The following is a 13,372-nucleotide window of genomic DNA, read 5'->3' as shown; positions in this document are numbered from 1 at the left end:
TAGACGCCCCTTTAGTAAATGACATAATATTTAATTAGACTTTGATAAATTAATTAAGCTTAAATGTGGATGCATCCTAAGTGCGTGATCATTTATTCTTTCTCTAAATTTTCTAGAAGAGTTCTAGATTTCGTGAATATTAATTAAATCAGTAGATTTAATTAATTTAGAAAAATTCATTCGCTTAACTAGAGGATGTTACCTCCTATGCCATTATTTAAGCACAAAAAAAAAAAAAAGGGCTCGAGGTCTATCCCTTGTTAGCGTATCAAATTTCTAAAAGAATTAATCCTTCGAGCACTTATACTACATTCCGGAAAATTAGACTTATCCTCGGAAAAACAATTAGCAGACTATTATTTAAGTCCATACGTAGGAGAGCCATGATTTAATTAAATTCTTAGTCCATACTTTAATTTGTTGGTGGCCCAAACATTAAGTTAAGAGATAATGGCCCAACACAATTAAAGGAAGAGGCCCAACACAATTAAAGGAAGAGGGGCCCAATTACACCCCATAACCCATCGGTCTCTCCTCTCTACTCAATCCCCAAATTGAAGAAAAACCCTAGCTCGGAGGAGGAGCAGCGGCGCGACACCCCATCTCTCGCCGTCCACCGTTCACTGCTCCGGTCGGCGCCTCCCTTGCGCCGCCTCCACCACCGACGGCTCCAGTGGCCTGAAGTCAGCGCAGCAGGCGCCACCGACGGCCTGATCGTCCCTGTTTTCTGAGAGTCCGCTCGATTCTCTCGGCTACTACACAGCACCGCCGCCAGCCGCCCGACGACGAGCCGATGTCGCTGCTGCCGCGCAGCCGGCTCTACGCCCAGCCGTTGCTGGTGTTGCACCGTCGGAAGGGAGAAGAAGGCATCGCTTCCCTCCGCACAGAGCTCCGACTGCCTCCGTGACTTCCTCTGTTCTCTAGAAAGGAGTCGATTAGTTCGGCTCCCTCCGTCGAGCTGCGGTTCTGCCTGTGAGCCACGCCGATTCGCCGCCCAATAGCTAAGTTCCTACCCTCTCTCTCTTAGTCCTTTTACAGTTAGCTTAAAGTTGGATTTTTTTTGAAGGTTCATGGTATTAGAGTTGAACAGATTATGGTTCTTTTCGGAAATTTTCATACTATGCTTTGAGTTTTATGCGAACAAGTTATGCTTGTGCTTTATGTTCTATACATGATAAGGTTATTTCCCATATGATCATGTTATGATGTTCTAAGTGGATGAAAAAAAAATGAGGTATATAGGTGAGTATGTGCTACCTGATTCCTTGTGGCTAGTGGATTGGGAAAAACTCCCGCATCTAATGGTCTTTGAGAGGCATAACGACCTCTACTCACTCGCTTACTCTCGGTTGTGAATTATGGGGAGAAAGAAAGAAATTTTGAAGTGGTGAGTGGTGAAGGGAAACAAATATTGAAGGGGAAAACATATATATAAGTTGTTGCTACAATTTGTTGAGATATAGCAGAAATCAAATCAGCATTTTTGGCTCTTTGTTCACAATGATTGGCTATTTGTGGGGCAGTACACCAGTTGTACTCGTGAATTATTAATGGGCTGATCCTATTGTGCAGCGAATCCCCTATTTGCAGCTTCTTAGTGTGCTTTGAACTTAATTTGTTTTGGTGGCATTTGGAGTACGAGTACTTGGGTAATAACTCCCTTTTGTTTGATTGTGCTAGGTATACATAGAGTAATGCAGGAGCTGTTGGGGTGTGGAAGGGAGTGCAGAGCTGACTTTGCTCATTTAGCAAGACATAGGTCTTTTGTTTATAAAGTAGTATTGCCTATCCCCCCCTACTTGGCAAAACATAGGACTAGAATTAATTTGTATTGTATTCACATAGCAGGTTATCCATTTGTGAGGAATACAGCTGCTGCTCAGTGAGAGGAGCGCTGATTTCTTTTGCAGAAGATGCAGCTAGAAGTGGCATGTAACTTAGTTGCTATGCCCATATGTATTCAACAATATATTCTATGTATGTTTACCTCCTTGTTTAGTAGGTGTAGAAATATTTATTCTTTCATTTGTAAAAGTTCTAAGGCCTCGGTTCATTGGTGTAACCATGTAATAATACATGACATTCCATCTCATACAATTTCAATAACTATATATATTCTTTTTTTTTTCTTTGTACATCGTGTGAAACGCCACATCTTTTGCCACTTTGAAAAGAAAAAAAAAACTCCAATCAAACTAGTAAATTTGAAAACGTGGGTTCTCCAATAACTTTTTATTAAATGATTGACGTTCTTTTGATAATAATTTATATAACGAGTAAAGGATTGCGGGGCGTCACATTCTACCCTCCTTAACAAAAATTTCGTCCCGAAATTTGCTTATGTCATTTTAAAAATTATGCTCCTTCGTCTTGTCCTTCAAAACCCGAATAGATTCCTCATGACCATGGCATTTCTTTTGCTAATATTTATTTCCCAGCTCTTGCACTTTCAGATCTATAGTAACCTCATTTCATTTTTATTTTTATTTTTTTGTTTTTTTGTATTCATTTTTTTTTTCTTTTTACTCTCAAATGGATATAAAACCATTTCTTCTTGATAACTTACGTGTTAGGATCACACACATTTTCCTCGAAATTGTGACACATGTTAGGTATTGAGCACATTCTCGAATTTTGGTGGTAGCGCCAAAACATATGCTAGGAGACCTACTTCTTACGGAATTTCGTAGGGTCCGATGAAACGCGGCCTTAGTTTGCCTTTGACACCGAACCTTGTTATCCCTTTTTATGGGATACTTTCAGGAAAACTTTCTCTCTAGCCTTGGACTGCAGGTCGGTTCTGCGAACATTTGCGTAAGACTTTTGCTTATCTTGAGCTTCTTTGATTCTTTCACGGATCTGACGGACGATCTCTATCATCTCCTCTACAGAATCCGGTTCGAGCATCTTTCTCTCACTGATACATTTCTTTCCCATACAATGCTTCATATGGGGTCATGTTTGTAGTTGTCTGTTGCTGTAAGCAAACTCTATAAGTGGTAGTACTGGTTCCCAGTTTCCTCCACGGTCGAGCATTATGGCTCTCAGCATATCTTCCAAAGTCTGGATCATTCTTTCAGACTGCCCATCAGTCTGTGGATGGAATGTAGTACTGAAATTCAATCTTGTGCCCAGCTCTTGTTGCAAGCTTATCCAAAATCTAGAAGTAAATTTTGAATCACGGTTTGATGTGATTGTTACCGGTATTTCATGTAAGCGTATGATCTCTTGTACATAGATCTGAGCTAACTTGTCCGATCCGGAAGTAATACGAATTGGTATAAAGTGAGCACTTTTGGTGAGGCGATCTATAATCACCCAAATAGCAGTGTTTCCTCGTTGCGACTTTGGCAATCCTGTCACGAAATCCATCGCAATGTGCTCCCATTTCCACTCGGGAATTTCTAGGGGTTGCAATTTCCCATAGGGTCGTTGATGTAGAGCCTTCACTTGTTGGCATGCTAAGCACCTTTCTACAAACGACGCTATGCTCCTCTTCATGCCATCCCACCAAAACTGCTTCTTCATATCTTGATACATTTTCGTACCTCCTGGGTGGGCAGTATAGGGTGTATATGTGTTTACTTTGATATACCCTAGAAATTCTATTTTCTATTCTAGGGTATATAGAAATAGGATCTAGGATATATAGAAAAATGTATTATTCACAAAATTTCAATCGCGGATACAGATGTATCCTTAACATACTGAAACGACTGCCATTATTGGTATCAAACCAATAACGATTCATACAAGCTAAATCATCTCATTTCTGAGAGCCTCGTCATTGGGCACACATAATCTCCCTTCAAAAGTGAGGGCGTTATCCGCTTCTTCGCGGTAACTCACCTCTTTTCCCGTCCTCACTTTAAGACGAATTTTCTCTAATGTTTCATCACTCCTTTGAGCCTCAACAATTCTGGCCCTTAAGTCTGGTTCAATCACTAAAGTGGCGATCCTTATTTCCACCGTCTCTGGTGCTCTCACTACCTCCAGTCGCATCTTAGCAAATTCCCGTATAAGCTCCTCGTTCTGTGTGAGGAAGGTGGCCCCTTGGGGTGTAGTCTTCCTGCTCAAAGCATCTGCCACAACATTTGCCTTGCCTGGGTGGTAATTTATGCCACAGTCATAATCTTTGACTAATTCGAGCCATCTGCGTTGTCGCATATTCAAATCCTTATGCTCGAAGAAGTACTTAAGGCTCTTGTGGTCCGTGAAGATCTCACATCGAACTCCGTAGAGGTGATGTCTCCAAATATTCAAGGCATGTACCACTGCTGCTAGTTCTAGATCATGAGTGGGGTAGTTTAGCTCGTGCGGCCTGAGTTGGCGTGACGCGTACGCAATCACCTTGCCATCCTGCATCAATACGCATCCGAGTCCAATTTTTGATGCATCGGTGTACACTACATAGCCTGCCCCTGGTGCTGGCACGGCTAGGACTGGTGCGGTGGTCAACTTTTTCTTTTAATAGTTGGAAGCTTGCTTCGCACTCCGGCGCCCAATTGACCTTAGCTCCTTTCTTGAGCTGTTGAGTCAGTGGCCTGGCTATTTTAGAAAATCCTTCAATAAACCGTCGATAATACCCAGCCACACCTAAGAAACTTCGAATTTCACTAGGTGTTGTCGGTGACTGCCAACGTTGTACTGCTTCCACTTTTGCAGGGTTCACCTCGTTGAGCCAGAACTCGCATTTGCTAAACTTAGCATAGAGCTTCTCGGCTCTCAATGTCTCTAAGGTGGTCCTCAGATGTTCCTCGTGTTCCTTCTCGTTCTTCGAGTAGATGAGTACATCATCTATAAAGACTAGGACGAATTTGTCCAAGTATGGGTGGAACACGCGGTTCATTAAGTCCATGAACACTGCCGGGGCATTTGTGAGCCCGAAAGGCATTACAGTGAATTCGTAATGGCCGTATCTGGTGCGGAACGCTGTCTTGGGTACATCGTCATGTCGGACTTTCAGTTGGTGATAGCCTGATCTCAAGTCCATTTTCGAGAATACACCATCCCCTCGAAGTTGGTCAAAAAGGTCATCAATCCTTGGTAGAGGATACTTGTTCTTGAGCGTCAGCTTGTTCAACTCTCGGTAGTTGGTACCCATTCTCAGTGTTCCGTCCTTCTTCTTCACGAAGAGCACTGGTGCGCCCCATGGTGACACACTGGGTCGGATGAAGCCAAGGTCTAGTAATTCCTGTAGCTATATTTTGAGTTCTTCTAACTCTTTAGGCACCATTTTCTATGGTTCCTTCGATACTGGAGCCGATCCTGGTTCGAGATCGATTGTGAATTCTAATTGCCTGTCTGGCGGCAATCCTGGTAGTGCGTCAGGAAAGACATCTAGAATTTTTCGTACCACTGCTACATCCTCAATCTTTCGGTCCTCTTTCTCTTCTCCATTCAGATAAACGAGGTATGCAGGGCATCCTTTCCTTATCATAGTGGCCGCTTGTAGCGCAGAAACTATGGACTTTCGTCGCCTCACGGATATTCCGTGAAAGATTGTGGGTTCTTTCCCTGGGTATTGCAGAGAGATCCGCCTTTCCTTACAAAGAATGGTAGCGTAGTTCTCGGCTAACTAATCCATTCCCAATATGATGTCGACGTTCCACATCAACATTACATGTAAATTGTGAGCCACTAACTTAAGGTTTCCCATAGTGAATTCTACATTTGAGCAAGTTCGTGAGATGTCTATAAGGCCTCCTACGGGTGAGAACACCCTCATCTTATGTTTGATTTCATCAGTAGGCAATTCTAAAGTATCCACGCAAGGTGCTGACATGAAAGAATGACAATAGGTATGTTGAGGAGAGTTCTCATACTTGCTAAATTGTCTTGCTCTTGGTTCCCTGCTCAATCTTAGGCTGCTTCTGCCTCGGTGCGGTAACTATAGTCTGAGTGGGAAACCTCTGGCGTAGCTGCCGCTGGTGATATGGTGATTAGGACTATCTTTCTTCTCGGCTCAGCTCGAAGTGCCCGCAACTACGGACGCTGCCCCTAATAGTCCTGCCTCCCTCCTGTCCTAGTATTCTTGTACAGCATTCCCTGGAGAAATGTCCGCTTCTTCCACAATTAAGGCACCTATGTGTCCTAACTATGCACTTTCCACGGTGGTTTCTTGACCACTTAGCGCGGGGATGGGCCTTAGGTCGGTACTCAACCTTCTTATTGAGGTCGGTTTCTCTACCGCCATTCTGCGATGGTTTTGGGGCAAGTTGTTGCTTCTTATTCTCATTTGAAGTACATTTTCGTTTTCCCGATCGTTCCTTCATTCGTTGGTTTTATTGCGCCTCATTTCAGACGATTTTCCTCTTGTCGAAGACATCCGTTCATTAAAACGTAATCTATGAGAGTGTTCATATTTTCACTAGATTTCGTTACCTAACAATGATCTTGATCTCCATTTCCTCGTGGCTCTCCTAGTTCACCTTGTTATTTGTGCCCCAACGATTAATCGCTTAGATAAATATGTCTTGTGAAATGAAAAGTCATTAGGTCTATACATATATAAGATTCCTTTACATTTCTCTCTTTTTTTTTTGGCCTATATTCTGTGTATATAGCGTAACGATCCATCCCTTAGCAGCTCGTGACCGTCGGCACACAAGTGCGAAAAGTCCAAACATTCATGCCCTTCGTGATTGCCTTGTACTAAGAACTCAATGATTAATCAAACAGTCTTAACTTGGATAGGTGCTGATGTCACTTAAAAGAAGCATGACTGCAAATTTCTTTTATTGAAAGGACTATAGAACATCCAAAGGGACAAGAATAACGTCTCTTACTTGACTGTTGTGAATTTTCATCACCAATTTGCAACAATTGATTTTTGAAAGAAAGAACTAGGTTCAAATGAACTCATCTTGTCAATTCAAAGAACTAGGCGGTCCCAATGGTTTCAGATAAACCCATCGAATTTGAAAACTCACTTCTGAAAGGAGCTTGAAAGAACATAGGTCATGAGAACAAGATGATACTTTATTAACTCTCAATTTCCATAGTAGGTTGTCAAACAAGATAGTTCAATTGTCCGCTCAACTTGACTAGATCCGGACATCAAGGATGATGGTTTCAGCATGTCAAGACTTGAGTTTATCAGTCATGGGAGAGTTTTGGAATATAGGCAATTGCCACGAATCAATGTTGATCATGGCTCAACGACATCATAATATGATATTGTGGAATCAAGTCAATGGGTTTGTAAGTTTGGTTAGAGGCAACCAAGGTGAAAGGAACTCTTTAGAACGATCAAATAGGTCTAATACATCAAGGGATATGCAATACATTAGCCTTAACTTAGTGTTTCAGAAAGAAATCATGAGCTCGAAACAATACATGTAGTGGAACTGAGCTAAAAAGAGTTTTTACCCCTATAAGAATGAAATAGTCACAAATATGGTTGCTGAATAAGGAGGTGAACAAAAGTCCCACTCAATGTGCCATTCTCAGAGGAGAAATTTTTGAACAATAGATGAAGTTATATCATGAGAGTTAAAGAAACCAGGATATTGATCTTGCAAATGGGGGCATCATAGGAGACAACAACCAACAAAGGTGTTTGAGAACATATGAGTCTTCTGAATCTAGGATTTGAAAGTAAGTCACCACCTTCGTTGAAAAAAATGATAGTGACTTATTACTTGCCAAAATGCGAGTCAATCAAAAGTCTCAAATAGACGGCAAGACACCCTTGTTAAGGATGTTCAAAATGAGATTATTTCGAAGGGCATAGTCGTAAGCAACTTTAGAATCGAAGGTTTATGACCGGAACTTAAGAAGTCAACACTTTACATTTTTTTTTTGAATAACGAGCTCAACTACTATTGCCAATAAACTGAAAGAGAGCCACAACTTTCATAGGAAAGGAAAAAGTGAGGCATTACTTGCATAAATGCAAGTCAATCTAGAGTCTAAAGTAGACGAGGGCATTTTCATTAAAGAGGTTCATAGAAAGAAATCGATGGGGATCCAAGTAAGTACTGTTGACCATAATCATCTGTTCCAGTTATGTGACACTTTCTTGTTTGTTATTTTCAATATGTTCTCGATAAGTCAAAACGGTCATTCTCGTAAAACATTGTACTCTCCATCGTGCTTCATAGCGTACTATAAGTATTGTTTCGAGATCGCATAGCCTCTTTGACTTGCTACTCAAGACTGGATCACATAATTAGATCGTAGGTACGATATCTTTCGTGTAAGGATACACCTCCTTTACTGGATCGAGGGTACGCTCATTTTGGTTATGATTGAGATCATGAAGACAAAGGGAACTTCATGTTGTTCAGATCATTTAAAACGTTCACAGACACCCATGTGCCGTAGGTAGCTTCTCGTATCTCGTGTGATCGTTACCATCTAAGAATAGATGGGTTATTTATAAATTATAAGGTTCATTTTTGTACATTTGGAATTGATCCAAATACAACATCATGAATCGTGGTTCCGTCAAGACATAAGATGAAGGACAAAGGTGTGAGGTCCGTTTTCGGACTCATTTATCCATATTTCCTTGCCCCTTTTCTTCTTCTCCCTTTTTTTTTACAACATTAGGGGTTTGCCCTAACTTGCATAAACTCATTCGTTTTATCACTTAGAAAAGTGGTTGGGAATCATCAACTCGTATTACTGTTCAAGAGCGTTCAGCCTAATGTACTTCTTAGGCATCCTATGTTCGCATGCATTAGTCATTTCGTAACTTCCTAAAAACTTCCTCAATCTATCATCATACTTCACGTAATCAAGCATGCGTAACTAGTAATACTTTAACATTTGTCTCAAAGACATCCTTATGCTTAACATTTAAAACTTGAAATTCCATGGTTCGTAGGAAAAATGGAATATACATGCTTTTCCTTTAAATCCTTGAACATGTTTAAAATATCTTCATAACGAAATCATTTTTCCACTTATCAAGTTCTTTCATGAATAACTGAAAATTTTCTGGTAAGAACTTCTTTCTTACCTCAATGTTGCGGTTGAACGTGACGAGTCGAGGTGTTGGGTCCTTTAACTTTCCATTTAAGTCATATTCTAGCCTAGTGCTATCATTCTAAACTAAGGCTTGAAAGAAGGTTCTTGGGTCCAGAGCGAAAGAACGGTGCTCTGATACCACTCTGTCACGACCACAACTTCCTACGTGGGAGTGACTGCCTCTATACTTGCTTTAAATAACATATCAGAATCAAAGGGATAGAGTAAGCATGATTTGTAAGATGAAACTGGGATAACAGTCTCACAGACGAAGGTGAAATAGGTCAACATAACATCAGAGTGCTTCCTGGGTTCATAAATTCTTATTTCAAAATCTTATATCAGCGGAAATGTCCAAGACAGGGTAGCATGTATGAGGACACACTACTCTGGGCTACCTAAAGACTTATTTAAAATTTTACTCCCAACACCGTCGTCTGCCCGTCCACGTTCAACCTGCACATTAGAAAAGAAACATGCAGGGCTGAGTATTTGATATACTCAGTGGGCACATTGCCAAAATAATTTTCATAAAGAGTTTTGTCAGCCCGTTGAGTGAACACGGGGTTTTAACTTGAAAGGCCCGTGTCACTAAAATCCTTTTCATTTCATAAAGTTGATTGCGCAATCATATGACATAGATCTACCATATCTGAACATTGTGTGAACCGGGAATGTGGCCACATTCCACGACGGTCACTGGACCGGCCAACCCCTTTTGTTAGCTCACGGTCCCCTTATGTGTACACTAGTCCGAGTAGGGTTTGCGGCCCTACTGGGACCCGAATTCGATTTAACATATATTGGCATAGCCAAGCAGATAGGTAATCCATAAAAACATAAAGTGGCATGACAAAACTTAAGTAGCATAATTTTCACATAATCATGAAAAAGGCAAGTTCACATTTTGAAAGAAATGCCCACCTCAAAAGCTAAAGCTCCTTCCGTAATTTCCTTAACTTGGCCTTAGACGACGTTCGTAGACGCCCCTTTAGTAAATGACATAATATTTAATTAGACTTTGATAAATTAATTAAGCTTAAATGTGGATGCATCCTAAGTGCGTGATCATTTATTCTTTCTCTAAATTTTCTAGAAGAGTTCTAGATTTCGTGAATATTAATTAAATCAGTAGATTTAATTAATTTAGAAAAATTCATTCGCTTAACTAGAGGATGTTACCTCCTATGCCATTATTTAAGCACAAAAAAAAAAAAGGGCTCGAGGTCTATCCCTTGTTAGCGTATCAAATTTCTAAAAGAATTAATCCTTCGAGCACTTATACTACATTCCGGAAAATTAGACTTATCCTCGGAAAAACAATTAGCAGACTATTATTTAAGTCCATACGTAGGAGAGCCATGATTTAATTAAATTCTTAGTCCATACTTTAATTTGTTGGTGGCCCAAACATTAAGTTAAGAGATAATGGCCCAACACAATTAAAGGAAGAGGCCCAACACAATTAAAGGAAGAGGGGCCCAATTACACCCCATAACCCATCGGTCTCTCCTCTCTACTCAATCCCCAAATTGAAGAAAAACCCTAGCTCGGAGGAGGAGCAGCGGCGCGACACCCCATCTCTCGCCGTCCACCGTTCACTGCTCCGGTCGGCGCCTCCCTTGCGCCGCCTCCACCGCCGACGGCTCCAGTGGCCTGAAGTCAGCGCAGCAGGCGCCACCGACGGCCTGATCGTCCCTGTTTTCTGAGAGTCCGCTCGATTCTCTCGGCTACTACACAGCACCGCCGCCAGCCGCCCGACGACGAGCCGATGTCGCTGCTGCCGCGCAGCCGGCTCTACGCCCAGCCGTTGCTGGTGTTGCACCGTCGGAAGGGAGAAGAAGGCATCGCTTCCCTCCGCACAGAGCTCCGACTGCCTCCGTGACTTCCTCTGTTCTCTAGAAAGGAGTCGATTAGTTCGGCTCCCTCCGTCGAGCTGCGGTTCTGCCTGTGAGCCACGCCGATTCGCCGCCCAATAGCTAAGTTCCTACCCTCTCTCTCTTAGTCCTTTTACAGTTAGCTTAAAGTTGGATTTTTTTTTGAAGGTTCATGGTATTAGAGTTGAACAGATTATGGTTCTTTTCGGAAATTTTCATACTATGCTTTGAGTTTTATGCGAACAAGTTATGCTTGTGCTTTATGTTCTATACATGATAAGGTTATTTCCCATATGATCATGTTATGATGTTCTAAGTGGATGAAAAAAATGAGGTATATAGGTGAGTATGTGCTACCTGATTCCTTGTGGCTAGTGGATTGGGAAAAACTCCCGCATCTAATGGTCTTTGAGAGGCATAACGACCTCTACTCACTCGCTTACTCTCGGTTGTGAATTATGGGGAGAAAGAAAGAAATTTTGAAGTGGTGAGTGGTGAAGGGAAACAAATATTGAAGGGGAAAACATATATATAAGTTGTTGCTACAATTTGTTGAGATATAGCAGAAATCAAATCAGCATTTTTGGCTCTTTGTTCACAATGATTGGCTATTTGTGGGGCAGTACACCAGTTGTACTCGTGAATTATTAATGGGCTGATCCTATTGTGCAGCGAATCCCCTATTTGCAGCTTCTTAGTGTGCTTTGAACTTAATTTGTTTTGGTGGCATTTGGAGTACGAGTACTTGGGTAATAACTCCCTTTTGTTTGATTGTGCTAGGTATACATAGAGTAATGCAGGAGCTGTTGGGGTGTGGAAGGGAGTGCAGAGCTGACTTTGCTCATTTAGCAAGACATAGGTCTTTTGTTTATAAAGTAGTATTGCCTATCCCCCCCTACTTGGCAAAACATAGGACTAGAATTAATTTGTATTGTATTCACATAGCAGGTTATCCATTTGTGAGGAATACAGCTGCTGCTCAGTGAGAGGAGCGCTGATTTCTTTTGCAGAAGATGCAGCTAGAAGTGGCATGTAACTTAGTTGCTATGCCCATATGTATTCAACAATATATTCTATGTATGTTTACCTCCTTGTTTAGTAGGTGTAGAAATATTTATTCTTTCATTTGTAAAAGTTCTAAGGCCTCGGTTCATTGGTGTAACCATGTAATAATACATGACATTCCATCTCATACAATTTCAATAACTATATATATTCTTTTTTTTTTCTTTGTACATCGTGTGAAACGCCACATCTTTTGCCACTTTGAAAAGAAAAAAAAAACTCCAATCAAACTAGTAAATTTGAAAACGTGGGTTCTCCAATAACTTTTTATTAAATGATTGACGTTCTTTTGATAATAATTTATATAACGAGTAAAGGATTGCGGGGCGTCACAACTCGTGTCCAAAGGACTCCTAATCTAGGACAGAGGGAGTACTTAGTTTTATAATAAAATGTGAGTGAAAATGGGTTAGTGGAATGTGGAGTCCTTGCCAAATATAGTAAAAGTAAAAGGTGACAAATTTTTAGGGACGAGCGAAAATAGAAATAAGTGACAAATTTTTAGGGACAGAGGGAGTACTATTTTCTACTTCCTAGAGTCATTTTTCCATTTTGGGCATTCCATATATAGCAGTAAAGTTATTTCTTTTTTTTATCCACTCTTAATTCTCTCTACTTTTCCCTCTCTCCTAATCTTTTTATTTAATACTCTATCTGTCCCAAGTTAGTTGAGTCGTATTCATTATTTGATTTGTCCCAAAGTAGTTTAGTCATTTTTTTTTTGGTAAAAACTTTATTTTCTTTCTTGTTTTACTCTCTCTTCACCTCTTTTGCTTTATTCACTCTCTTACTTTACTCTCTCTATTTTAACCTTTAACAAATCAATTTCTTAAATCTCGTGTCCAAAAGAAATGTCCCAACTATTTTGGGACGGATGGAGTATGCATTACACACCTATTTTTAATCACTATGCTGGAAAGAAATGCTTCTATTATACTCTCTCCGTCCCAGATTTATAGTCATATTTAGTTATACTCACCTTTAATGATAAAAATAAAATGTAACTCTTGTTGTGAGTCTGACCAAAATGATAAAATATGACTCTTATTATAGGACGGAGGTAGTAATATTTATGCAAATGCATGAATATTTAGTTTGTACATAATTAAGCAAAAGCTAGAGACTTTTCGTGATATTATTTTTTTAATAAAAAATAACTATTTTTTGTGATATAGGATGGTCATTTGAGAACCACATCTTGAATAAGAATTAACAACTAATAACCATCATATGAAATGAAATTATAATACTACTTTCTCCGTTCCATAATAGTAGAGTCGTTTTGTCATTTTAGTACGTTCTATAGTAATAAAGTCATTTATCTTTTTAGTAAAAGTCAACACATTTCTTCTCAGTTACTTTACTCTCTCTTACTTTATTCTCTCATCATCTCTCTTCTTTTTTCATTATCTATTTTATTCTTTCTTTACTTAACACAATTTTTTTTAAATTTC

General features: G+C 40.2%; 2 long non-coding RNA genes across 2 annotated transcripts; both read left to right on the top strand.

The window, feature by feature from the left end:
• Nucleotides 1-1,060: 1,060 nt before the first annotated feature.
• Nucleotides 1,061-2,002, top strand: LOC125197105. Its single transcript, XR_007171998.1, has 2 exons — nucleotides 1,061-1,759; nucleotides 1,849-2,002. It is a non-coding gene; the product is annotated as an uncharacterized LOC125197105 (long non-coding RNA).
• An 8,980-nt stretch (nucleotides 2,003-10,982) lies between these two features.
• On the top strand, nucleotides 10,983-11,955 carry LOC125197044. Its single transcript, XR_007171991.1, has 2 exons — nucleotides 10,983-11,712; nucleotides 11,802-11,955. It is a non-coding gene; the product is annotated as an uncharacterized LOC125197044 (long non-coding RNA).
• The last annotated feature ends 1,417 nt before the right edge of the window (nucleotides 11,956-13,372 follow it).

This window comes from Salvia hispanica, chromosome 6 (genome assembly GCF_023119035.1).
Source record: "Salvia hispanica cultivar TCC Black 2014 chromosome 6, UniMelb_Shisp_WGS_1.0, whole genome shotgun sequence".
Lineage (NCBI taxonomy): Eukaryota > Viridiplantae > Streptophyta > Magnoliopsida > Lamiales > Lamiaceae > Salvia > Salvia hispanica.
Note: the sequence above shows the minus strand (reverse complement) of the source record. Positions and strands in the feature narration are given on the sequence as shown.